This window comes from Ambystoma mexicanum, chromosome 10, assembly GCF_040938575.1.
Source record: "Ambystoma mexicanum isolate Mex_15411 chromosome 10, UKY_AmexF1_1, whole genome shotgun sequence".
Lineage (NCBI taxonomy): Eukaryota > Metazoa > Chordata > Amphibia > Caudata > Ambystomatidae > Ambystoma > Ambystoma mexicanum.
Genome location: NC_090932.1, coordinates 624,059,140 through 624,071,351, shown reverse-complemented (window position 1 = coordinate 624,071,351; position 12,212 = coordinate 624,059,140). Strand labels below are relative to the sequence as shown.

General features: G+C 45.0%; 1 protein-coding gene across 2 annotated transcripts in view; it reads left to right on the top strand.

Annotated features, from left to right (window-relative positions):
• Window positions 1-12,212, top strand: part of LOC138491603 (E3 ubiquitin-protein ligase DDB_G0292642-like) — a 377,122-nt gene that overhangs the window by 181,508 nt on the left and 183,402 nt on the right. The window lies entirely within an intron of this gene.

The following is a 12,212-nucleotide window of genomic DNA, read 5'->3' as shown; positions in this document are numbered from 1 at the left end:
TGGTGGAGATGGAAGGAGAGCGATAGACCAAAGTGGAGGGTGTAGCGGGTAGAGAAGGATTTGGAGGAGACTTTTGGAGAAATGGGAGAGAGTGAAGGTAAGCTGCTGGAACTACGGGATTGGATATCAAGTTGGCAGTTTGTATGTACAAGAGTGATTGTTGTAGATTTGGAGGGAGAGCAAAGAAGGGGATTGAGAGTACATGTGTGTCAGAGAATCTAAGAGAGAGAGAGAGAGAGAGAGAGAGAGAAATAAGGAAGAGAGAGGCAGGAGGGTAGAGGCGAGTACAGGCAGGGCCAGTGTTGGGAGGAGTGATATTTGGAGGACGTTGAAAATATCAGAAGGGTGTTGGCGGTTGGCAACAGTAGAATGGAGATAGATTACACTAGGAGAAAGAGTGTAGAGGTGGAGGGAGATATCTGGGGGGAGCTGGAGGATGGAGACAAGAGATGGGGAAAGGAGCAGTAACACCAGGAGACAGAGTGTGAATGTAGGTAGAGAGAGAGAGAGAGAGAGAGAGAGAGAGAGAGAGCAAGCGAGACAGAGAGAGTAGAGAGAGACAGGAAGACAAGAGAGGGACAGAGAGAGACAGAGAGGATGGCAAAGAAGAGAGGAGACAGGTGAACAAGGAAAAGGTGAGAGACATTGGGCGTGATTCATGGAACTTTTTCCTATGGGATTGCGCCATTATAAAACACTTCCATGAATCAGGCCCATTATCTGTTGGAAAATGGCACCAGGACAACAAAACTACCCAATTAGATCACCATTGAAGTGCCCAGGGGTGTCAGAAAGAAAGGAACATGGCCTTTAAGCCATCAGTGAGACTGGGCTAGGAAAGTGAGAGCCACCTGAAAGGTTGAAGGAAAGATGTTCAGGGATACCACATAGACTGCACGCCCTAATTTCCTGTTTTTGTTACACCATTTATATCATAAAAACTGAAAAAGTATTGGATTTGTTCTATGACTCCTTGATCACCTTGCTACAATCTTAGGGATCTGAAGTAGGTTTATTTAGAAGCAGGAAAATTATAGCTCCCTCAAACTCTGTACAGGATACTCCTGAAATCAATGAAAGATGCAAAAGATGTAATGTTTGGATGCCAATTAATGAATTTGGCAGTAGAGTTTACAGATATTTGTGGATAGAGTGGCTTTCGCTGAACCAGCTTAAATAGAGTTTAGGTTCAATCCAGACGACCTGGCCAACTACAGGCCCATTATGAGCCTCACGTTTGTTGATAAAATCTTGGAAAAAGTAGTTTCTACACAACTACTCACAATTATCGAACAATTCCACCTCCAAAATTACTTTCAGTAAGGGTTCCCCCCAAAGTGTAGCATTGAGACAGTCACCCTCCAGGTGGTCAATGATGCTCTCCAAATCATGGAAAAGGGCGACACCATCGACCACTGCATCCTTCTCTCCCTCCTTGCTGACAGGATGGGATTCTCTGGCACCGTCTTGTATTGGTTTACCTCCTACCTCTCAGGCAGCCATCAGGCTGTCCAGATGAATTTGTTGCATTCTAACCAACTCCAGGTCTCCTGCACAGTCCCCAAGGCTCCATCCTCTCACCAATTCTTTTTAACCTTTACATGGAGCCTCTTGGCACTCTCCTCAAAGATCCCAATATAGCCATCCACCAAAATGCAGATGATACACAGTTGTACATGAGAGTAAATAGCGTGCAGGACATCATTTGACTCCATGATTACCTAGCCACCATACAGTCCTGGATGTTGACTGCCTATCTCACACTAAACCCATCCAAGACTGATTTTGTCCTTATCAATCCGCCCGCTAAAAAACAACTTGTCTCACAATGGCTCAATGATATGTGCTTGGAAGGATTTTATCCACAACTCTCATATTCAGCAGAATTCGTAGGCTTCATCAGTGACAGCAATCTGTCCTTCCAGAAATACATAGCCAATAAGGCCCAAATAGTCTGACTCAGAATCTATACCCTTCGAAATATCAAACCTTTCATCCTGCTGCAGGACCTCCGGACCGTAGTGCAGGCCCTTGTGGTCTTGCACATCAATAGGGGAAATGCTCGCCTGACAGGGCTCTTAGCTGCTCACTTGGCTCCCCTAAAAGCAGTCCACCATGCTGCAGCATGTTTTATCATGTCTTAAGACCTCAAAATCTGTCTCTTCTCACAAGACCTTCAAAGTGAAACATATCCAACATTCCTAACCATCAGCTCCACCATCTATACCCTGTTCCTGATCACAAATATTGCTGCAGACACATGTACGCACCACTTACTTTACTATCTATTGTAACAAACACCTGTAATTAATGTAATCAATGTAATGATTGCACCTAATGCAGCTCCTTGACTGTAACTATGCTGTAACCAAGTCTTCATGTAACCAGCGCCAAGATTCCCCTGGGTTAGGTGCGCTTAACAAATGTAAAAATAAATAAATACAAATAAATTACGGGATCAAACAAATGTGACCGAATTACCCCCATCCTATACGAACTACATTGGTTTCCACTCCAAGCAAAGATACTGTTCAAGACTGCACATATCATCTACAAAGCAGTCATGAGTAGCACACCAGCATACCTGATGGCTAAGCTCCACATATCTGGTGATACACGCTCCTTGCGCAGCAAATCGACCAACCAGCTTGAATCACAATTCGTCCGCAAAGAGAGAGCCTGCAAACAATCCTTCTCTTGTCATGCACTTGGAGTTAGCCCACAATTCTGGAAAATCTCTCAAAACATGGCGCTTTCAACAGCACGTGGCAAAGGACTAATTCCAATGGACGCATCTACTGGGCACAGACCTCAAAATACTGCACTACTGTTAAAAGATGCCAGCCCAAATGCTGGCTAGCCACACTCTCTACAGCGCTCTGCTGCTCTCGAGTTAGGTCTATGCTTTAAACAATAAAATAAAATAAAAAATAAAAATAAAATTGAGTTCAGATATGGATTTTTAATTTTCATGTAGAGAAAATGTAAAATATTATCACATAGTTTTTGTATAGGTGTTTCATTGACTTTCATGGTGATCATCCAGTTTTTAAGATTTCTCCAACACATATCACAAAAATAGACATGTCAAACATTCATAACATTTAAAACAATGAAGTCCATTAATCAGTGCAAATCAGTGCAAAGTCAGCAAAGCAGCGGATACATTATCCTCATAATAACATAGTGTTTCTCTCTTCAATAAAGGAACCAAGGTCTTCATTCACTTCCATATGCTCTGCTTATATAAGCAGCTTCACAGGAGATAAACAACAATTGGTGTTATACTTGAAGAACATCAGTATCAACCACATCTTCTTCAGGGAAAAATACCTTGTGCACAACAACAAAAAATATGAACCATACTCCATACTTCCTATAAAACAATACTGTTGGCCATCATTTTGAATCTACTTTCAAGCATACAGGTGTTACAAGTTTTCTTAACAAAGGCAATCGCATGTCATTAAATAATGTTCTACGTCAAAGGGATTTTTAAACTGAACATAGTAAGAATTTTAGAGGTCCTATCCCAAACCTAAAGTGATGCTTATGGTCAGCTTCCTACTGCATCTCAATGTTACGTTTTCCCCAGGCACACAACCTCATTGCCAGAGGGCCACTAGGGAGGTCCCAAGATCTAGATTTATTTTTAAAGCATTTAAATCATAGATAGTTATGTTTATCCTCATTACCCAGAAGCCCAGCCAGAATGTGTATGATATTTGTGTTAACAAGACCAGTTAATAAGGCCGTTGTGAGATGACTCTACCGGACTGAGTCGGAGAAGCCGCCAAGCCCTGCAAACCATCTTTACCTACCTGCCTTTTGTTGCCACCTCGCCACTCCCGCAATGAAAGGTAAGCCTTGTCTGTGAGCTGCCTACGGCATGTGCATCAGCTTGCAATAACAGTCCGCCATATTGTAATGTTACATGTATCAGATTGTAGATCCTGTACTTACCACCCCATTCCTCCCCCCACTCCTTCCCTGACACACACTGTGGGCCTCAACTCAAGCGCTCCCAAACATTGCACGCACTGTAATGCCTGCAAAACACTCCAACATTAAAGTTTCTCGCTGCAAGACTATCAGCCCAAATAGTTCAATCTGCTATCAAAATGCCTTCATCGTGTGGCCCCACCACCTACCCCTTCCTCCCCTCGCTTCACAAACTACACTCCTCCAATGTGCCGGCACCACCTATGGCTGTTCCCAAGTCCAACCATCCAGCACCTGTTGATTTGGGACCTCTACTGCCACCCATGCCCATAACTCACCGGTATAGACACCACTAACACCCCATTGCCCCCCTTGCCTCCCCATCAAAGCACCTGCCCTCAAGGCACCACGGGGTGCCTGGCACACACTGCACCACCACCACAGCTACCTTCCCCTCCTCCTAGAGCAAGTATCCTCACTGCACTCAAAATGCCCACTCCGGACAACTCCACCCTCCCACCTCCTCACACCAACCCCACACCAGTGACCTTGCCTTGCCCTGCAGAATGCCATAGTGCCACTACCCAACTGCACACACAGGGAGGATGCACCCAGCATGCAGCAGCATCACATACCTGCACCAGGCATCTCCCAGCAACAGGCATACCCCCCCAGCCCTCATTGCCTCCTCAAGCCACCCTTACGCCAGCAGCCCCGTTAGCCCATCAGAATGCTGTTGTGCCAAGTCCAGACCACGCCCACTAGGAGAACGCTCCTCATGCTTGGCCATGTGGTTGGTCATGCCCATCATTGAATTGCTTCCCCCAGCAACAGGGTGGCACAATGCCAACCTCCAATGCCACACAGCTCTCAGCCCTCTACTATCCCCAGCATTACCCCCATTTTGCCCAGTGACAGTGACCGACCCCTACAAGGTCACGGAAGCCCTGGTTGCCTATGTGCCACAGGCGTCACCACTGCGGTGTGCCCTACTAATCACCAGATCCGTGGTTGCCCACACACACAACATCCTAGACCTCATTATCCTGAACAATCGTGATATCCTGCCCACACACACAACATCCTAGACCTCATTATCCTGAACAATCGTGATATCCTAGCCCTCACATAAACTTGGTTAACTCCCGCTGCTGGCCCCTCGTTATCCAGCGATATTCCTACTAGCTACAATATTCTCTTCTGTGATATGACTCCGGGAAAAGGGGGAGGTGTAGTCCTCATCTACAAGGACTCCCTCCTTCTGCACTCCATCAACTCTGCATTACTCCCCAACTGTCAATCCATCTCAGCCAAACAATGGCACCATCACCCTCCACCTCATATATCGACCTCTGGCCCCAGTGCGACCTTCAAGGATGACCTTGCCCAACTCATCTGGACAAACCTTAAGTCTATCACCCAACTCCTAGTCATGGGCGACTTCAGCCTTGGCGTCAATGACCCCTCTGACACGGATCCCACTGCCTGTCTAACTCCATGGCAGCCTTAGGTTGTATCCAACGCATCACAGACCGTACGCATTCCTAAGGCCGCATCCTAGACTGCTCTGGACCATGAAAGTAACATCACCATCATATCCAACCTATCTTGCCCTTGGTCAGATCACCATACCATCACCTTTACCATTGCCATCCCAAGCAAATGTAGGCAACCATGCACCAAGCCAGCTACCACCCTGGTCACCATTCAGGCCCGTAGAACCAGCAACCTGACCAATGCCTGGATCATCCCTTTTGTCAACCACCCCTCCCCCTTCCAGGACACTGCCACCCTGGTAAACCACTACAACACCATGCTATGTGAAGCCAGAGCTAATTATCTCGAACTATGAGGAGCTCACGCAAGGGATTCAGGTGTTCTTTCTATCAATAAGAGCACTGGGTGGGAAGAAAGGAGCCCCGAAAGGCTGGTTTGATGAGCAGTGCAGAGCAGCAAGAAGGGTGCTCTTTTCGTTACTAAAGGGTAATATTGCACACAGGTGCGAATTTATATGGCCAAGATCTTTTATAAAAGAGCCATAGAAAAACAGAAACTACAAATAGACATTAGTGCCTGGGAATCATTGGCGGTAACCAGCATGGAAAAAAACTCAAAAAGCTTTTTGGCAGCAGTGAATAAAACACCTGCATATTGGGTGCAAGCTTCGGGTCTGGAGACTATGATACCGGAAAGCAGCTGGGTTGGGCATTTCTCAAAACTGGATAATAACTCTGCCACAAATGTAGGAGCCGATGAGTAGAAGCAGAGTAGGGAGACTCGGGTTACCCGGTGCAACATCATGTGAGCACTGAGGAACAATTATGTGAAATTTGACTACTTAGATGTAGTAAAGGCAAGTAAAATGTCAAAAAGAAATAGAGCACCAGGCTTGGACGGAATTCCTGTAGATTATTATCAACAGTTTATTGAGACCTAACGACCCATTCTACCTGGGTTGTTTAGTACGATAATGACGACGGGCATTGTCCCAGAAGAATGGAAGAAGGCAATCATTGTCCCCCTGAAAGGATGAAGAGAGTCTCCTTAATCATATCACCCTATCTCACTTTTAAATTCAAGCTTTAAAATGTTTGGAAGATGTCTCCTGAAGATAATAGAGGACTGGGTGTTGGTAAATTCAATCTTATCCCCAGTTCAACTTGGATTTCGTCCATCACTTGTCTCTATTGATCGATGTCTTAACCTCTATTTGATTATTGCACATTCCCTGCACATAAAGAAAGAGCCAACATATCTTGCTTTTATGGACCTCAGCACTGCTTTTGACAAGGCCAACAGAACAAAGTTATGGCAGATGCCGAGGTCCTATGACTTTCCACCAGGGGTTCTGGTACTCCTCATCTCCCTACATGAGAATAACATAGCATGTGTAAGATCGGGGGCAGAGGGTCATTGCATTTCTTGTATTTTTATCCAGGCCGGGGTCAGGCAAGGGTGAATACTTGCCCCAATTCTATTTTCTCTGTAAATCAACAATTGCATAAACCCTAATAGACTGTCAGGAGAATGTTCCAAATATGGGGAGTATGTCAATGCCGGTCTTAGTCTATGCAGATGATTCTGGGCTTGTAGCACAGACTCCAATAGCTCTGCAATGTCTGCTCATTAGTTAAGTATCCTTTATGAGAGAATTAGACCTGCAGGTGAACTTCAAGAAATCTGCAGTAGTGTACTGTGATCCAAACAGGAAGAATGGAAAGTTTAGGACCATGTGGTGTGGGACGGACCCAATTCCACGGGTCGATTTGTTCGATTATCTGGGGGTCCGTTTCGCTGAGGCATTTTCTCCTGAGAATCACTTTAAAAAACAATTGTGCAGTATGAGGCAGTCAGTAGAGGGTAGTTTTCAGTTCATGGGTCTATATATGCAACAGCCATTAAAGATAGTTACAAAGATCTACAAGGCCAGGACAAGAGGAGTTGTAAAATATGGTGCAACGATTTGGGGTTATGGGAACTAGAAAGGGAATTCAACAAGAAGAAAATGCCGTTTTGAAAAAGTTGTTGGCCTTGCCTCTGTTGGCACCAAACTTTGCAGTACACGATTAGATCAGTTGGGCTTAAGTCACATCACGGACAAGGTGGCAAGAGAACCGATTTTATTATGGCTCAGGGTTTGGGCAAACCACAACGCTTCTGTCTCCCAGCACCTTATAAGTAGCATTACTAATCACAAAGGGGCAAACCAAATCAAATGGGTCTTGCATATAAAACAAAGATTACAGAACTCAAATCTGGAACAGTATTTTGATATGTTAAATCCACTGACCAGGCCAAGGGGCTATGAAATGAGAAAGAAAGTGACAACTTGGATTCTTGGGATGAGAGAATCCTCTGAGGCAATGAAACCATCGAATAGACGTTTCATGTTATTATCAACTAACGAAATTAAAGACTATTTGGTCTGGTCTCATAAGAACTCCCAAAGAAGTCACATTGACAGGGCCCGCTTTAACTGCCTACCATTGGGAGAAGTAATAGCATAGAGAACAGTATTGAGCATATATGCTGTCTGTCCTCTATGTGGTGCTGAGTTGGAGGATTTGGCACATTTCCGGTTCTTTTGTCATACTTACACCGCGTTAAGAAGGTGGTTGTTGGTTACAGTTTTTAGAGGGGAAAATGTTGCACAGTACGGGCCTGTGCTTCTTTTTCTGCTGAAAGCGGAAGCCCCTCTGACAGCCTGGGCACTGTTGATCTTTGTAAACAGGGCATTGAAAATGCACCAGAAGATTATGCAGGAAGAAGAGGCCTTTTCACCAACAATCTAAAGTACATCTCCCCCTTACGTAGAAGTGCAGAGTGAGTGTGTTTTTATATTACTGTTCAATTTGAAGGGGTGGGCTGAATTTTAACGTTTTAAGGTATGGATTTTACTGTTTTATATTTTATATTTATTGCAATGAAATGGACATGCAAGAAAATAAAAAAAAGTGGCACCACTCAAGAACTTGCCTGAACAGACTACAAGTTGGGATGTAAAGACGGGTAGTACCACTAAAGGAACAGGCCTGGTGCGCAAGAGAGAACTTTAAAACAGCAAAAACATAGAACGGACAAACAGGCAGGGAAGCACAACATTAAAGCAGGGCACAAGTTGGGATTCTTGGTTTAGACCATCAGAAATGCCACAGAAAACAACCATGCAAAAACACTGCCTTTCAAACTCACAGATTTTAAAAAGGCATTACCCAGGTGAAATATTTGCTAATTGCAGTGATGCAGAGGCTGTTCACCAGTACTCCAACTCATTTGCATTGTCTAGAAATGATCTGACAAAGCTAAACCCTACATGAACTAAATTAATTAGGAATGCAGTGTAAAATCCTGCAATGAATTGAGGATTGGAGCAGCTCCTGGAGAAAGGTCAAGGAGGTTTGCAACCATGTAAAGGGTTCATACACACCTCGTGGTGTAGCGTCATGATCCATGACCCCCACAAATCCTTCCAACACTTTGGGCATGTAGCTTGGTGGCAGGACGGCAGAGTTATAAATGCCATATCATATATCATATCATATCATGACAGCCTTGGTTGCTCTCCTACAATGAACTAGAATGTCAGAAGATACTGGCTTTCTTTAAAGTGAATTAAAAAATCCCTCTCTGCATGCATTTCAAACCAGGGTACTTCAAAGTTCTGAACGGTACTAAAAATACCATGGATTTTCGTTCAGGCCCACTGGATCGATTTTTTGAAAGTCTATATAACCAAAATATCACTGTATGTAAAGTATGTCTGTTTATTCCCTCTTCTCAGGTAGTGTTCGATTTTTTCCAGGATTTAATACTGTCACTGGAAAATGGTATGTAATGTTTAAGAAGTATGTCTTTCGAGCAATGGTTTTGTTGTTCACATTTTTTATATCAGTTTTGTTCCAGTCTTCAAGTTGTTTCGTGTATGTGATGTCTCTCATATGTACCACAACCCAAATGGGCATTTTATCACATATTCATTGTGCTTAGTTAATAATCCACAGTAGCACCCTGGTGGGGGGAGCCAGCCAATCAGATGGCTAGCAACGCAGGCTGAACTGCCAGTACAAGCCTGCGTTCCAAGCTGCCTGACAGCCGGCTCCCCCCGCTGCCATCTTCCCCCACCCTCTGTGCTATTTTTTTCTCCCCTCACCCTCCTACTTACCATATTGTGGCGGCAGCTGGTGCCAGTGAGGCCGCTGCATCCGCTCATTCCCTTTGCCTCCCGCAGGCCACCATGGAAAGGGAAGGGTGGCTCGGTACTGAGCACCGCCTTCCCTTCCCATGGCGGCCATCTTGGAAAAAGGCTATATCATTATGAGGGATAGCCAGTATGGCTATCCCTCATAATGACATCACCTTTTTTTGTCAGAGTATTCTTTATTTCCTTCTTGATGTTGTTCACTTTGCTCAGAGGTAGACTCAGCATCCCTTGTGATGTATCTACCATGAAACCCAAGAATTCTATGGTTTGCTCCGGGCGTTGGAGAGATTTCTCCCAATTCACTTAAAAAAACAAATCTCGGTAGCAGATCTAATGTGGATTCCACCTGTTCCTTGATCAAAAACTTGTCCTGACAAATTATGCATATTTCGTCCAAGTAAATGATCAGTCGTATCCCCTGTTCTCTTAGATAAGTCACCACTGGTTTCAACAGCTTTGTGAAACACCACAGGGCTGACACCAGCCAGAAGGGCAGACATGTGAATTCCCATATCTGATCCTTCCATCGGAATCTTAGAAATGTCAGTTAATTTGCTGCAATGGGTACCGTCAAGTAGGCATCCCTGAAGTTTATCCTGACTAGCCATTCTCCTTGCTGTAAAATGTCTCTGAGGAGGTGTATATCCTTCATCTTGAAATGCCTGTAAACAACAAAGATGTTCAGCTCCTTCAGATTTATGACCGGCCTCAGTTTGTGTCTCCCTTTTACTACAACCCTGTTGCTTCCTGAAGTGTCGGACCTGTACAATGGCTCCCTTCTGTTCAAGTGTGTCACACAGGGGGTAGCCGCCTGACAAAGTTGGATCATACTTTAAATTTGGTATGTGATTAATTGTATTTGAGTTAGTGGTGTTATCAGAGAATCACCAGTACTTCTGTCCAAGATCTCTTATTTCTGTGTCTAGTAGTAGCTTGTCCGCTGCACTCTGCACTAACGTATTTGGCCACTTCCCTTGCACTGGGAGAGTATGAAAGTCTATGTAAAAACGTTGTACCGTATCTATAACCCATGTATCTGAGGATATGAGATACCAGTTTTCTACGCATTGTGCTGATCTCCCACCTACTGCGGCTTCTCTTTTCTTAGAATTTGCGTATGGGCTTCTGCTCTCACCTGAGTAATTTTGTTGCTGAGGATTTGCCTGTCTCCAACCCCTTCCTCTCGATGGGAAGAACTGGTTAGATTTCTGATCATCTTGATTCCATTGGTTCCTATAGTTGAAGGACCTGTTGTATGTGTAGCAGCTGGCAGAACGGCCCCTAACTCTGCCACCGTGCTGAAACATTTGCTTGCCTAATACCCTCTTCAGGGACACTTGAGCTAGTTCTATGGCGGCGTAGGAGTTGGGGAACTTTGTTAACGACTTTATAACATAGTCACCAAATAACTTTCCCTTTCCCTTCCACTGCTGCCTCTGACGTGGCCAACTCGCTGAGTTTTGGATCTATTTTTACTAAGATTGATCTCTGTCTCTCAGCGGTAATTGCACTGTTGATGTTACCCAACAGGCAGATCACTCGCTGGGCCTACCCCATCAAGATCGCTGGGTGGATGCTCTCGTTCTTTTATTTCGCTTCTTCAACCATTTGTAAGATTTTCGATCACATGACTGCCAGGACCTATCTAGACCCTTCTTTATGCCTTTGACATATCTGCCCGTAAAAGTTACCATCCAGTCAGCGATTTCCAGTATTTCTTCAATCCCTTCCGGGAGATTGGTCCTCGGGCACTCAGCCCTGAGTTTGTTTCTAGCCTCCTTCGCTAGTGACATCCGGAAATGCTTTTTCAAGTATGCTGCTAATTTCTGTCTATGGTTCCCACTCAGTGGACCGTGGGTGTACAAAGGAATCCGGGTCTAAATCATTCCGGCTTCTTCGTCCATGTCTGTGGCCTTTTCTTAGGATCCTTATTACGCCCCTCTTCACTGGAGGATATCATCACCTCTAGTTCCTCTTCAGAGGAATGACTCTGCCCATCCTCCTCCTCCTCATACTCATCCAAGCTCTCTGAGGATGTGTCCTGCTACCTGCTTGCCTTCACTCTGTACCTCACTGGCCTTCTCCTTCATGGTGTGCCTTTGGGGGTCTTGGCCTCTCGAGCCTTACTGGCTTTCTTCCTTCCCCCTTTCTCTCTCCCATGTCTGCACACTCCTCTGAGGTCTTCCATGCCCTGTGAGAACTTTAACTGGTCCTCAATGAGGGAGAATTGGTGGGACCCCTGCCCCAAACTAGCTCCCAGAGCTTTTTGTATAATGTTTCCCATACTCGTGCTGGACTCACTTTTGGCTACCCTGAGCCCTTCTTTCCTCACTGGAGCTGGACATCCTGTACAGTGGTTGATGTGAGATTGCTCACAATATTCAAATATATTACACAGCCCATGGTAGTGGATGCGTAGTTATGGTTAAGTTGCTAATCCCATAGGAAGGGCACCTTTTGGGCGGCTTATACCTTTGCTCCCCCTGGCCGAATCCTCACCAAACCTTGCAAACAAAGTATATGGCCCACTCTCAATTTGTGAATTTTGGTGAGGTTTGGTCCGGGGGGG